Source organism: Chrysochloris asiatica, unplaced genomic scaffold, assembly GCF_000296735.1.
Source record: "Chrysochloris asiatica unplaced genomic scaffold, ChrAsi1.0 scaffold00149, whole genome shotgun sequence".
NCBI lineage: Eukaryota > Metazoa > Chordata > Mammalia > Afrosoricida > Chrysochloridae > Chrysochloris > Chrysochloris asiatica.
In genome coordinates, this window is record NW_006408667.1 from 5,843,925 (window position 1) to 5,844,984 (window position 1,060).

Genomic DNA, 1,060 nt, shown 5'->3' on the forward strand with positions numbered 1-1,060 from the left:
AGTCTTCCTCCATTCCTGATGCCATGTTTTTCTTCATAGAACCCAGTTTCTCAGATTATTTGCTTAGCACACAGTTTGAATAAGTTTGGTATTTTCAATAACCTTACATACATGTGCAGGTTGGAAAGTGAGTAGGAAAGATCATAGAAGAATTGAATCCTTTGAGCTGTGGTGTTGGAGAAGTATCATTGAAAGGACCACTGACTGCTAGAAGGACAAACAAATCTGTGTTGGAAGACATACAACCAGAATGCTCCTTGGAAGCTAGGTTGGTGACTTCGTCCTTATACTTCAGATATGGCAGGAGAGGCTCGTCCCTGGAGAAGGATATCACGCTAGGTTAAGTGGAAGGGCAGCAAAAAAGAAGACTCCCAACAAGATGGATGGGTACAGTGGCAACAGCAATAGGCTCAAATCTAACAAAGATTATGAGGATGGTGTAGGACCCGCAGTGTTTGTAAATGTCACTGTGAGTCCGAATTGACTTGACGGTACCTAACAGCAATAACACCATGTTATGGTCTCAGAATTGCTTTTTATTTCACTCAATATTTATACACCACAATTTAAGTGTGTCAATTCTACTTCAGTCTTCTGTATTTGCAAAGCAAGTAGATAAAGTGAAAGGATACAAGTCTGCATTACACCTTTTCCAGTTTTAAACCATGCACTTTCCAGTTTTAAACCATCCTCTTGTTCTAGTTGAAAGACTGCCTCTTGATCTATATAATGGTTCCACATGAGCAGAATTAAATATTCTAGAATTCCCATTCTTTGTAATGCTATTCATACTTTGCAAAATTATTATCCACACAGTGGAAAATCTGAAAATCTTTCAATGAAACACAGGGCTTTTTCTTAGGGGGAGGGCGGATTTCTGCTTTCAAGCAAAAACTATCTGACATTAGCAATGAAATCTCTTGCTTAAGACAAAAACACACCTTGAAATTGAAATTATTACAACATAAATTTTATATGCCATGTTGTTGTTGTTGTTGTCAGGTGCCATCGAGTCGGAACCGACTCATAGCGACCCATGCACAGCAAAACGAAACAATGT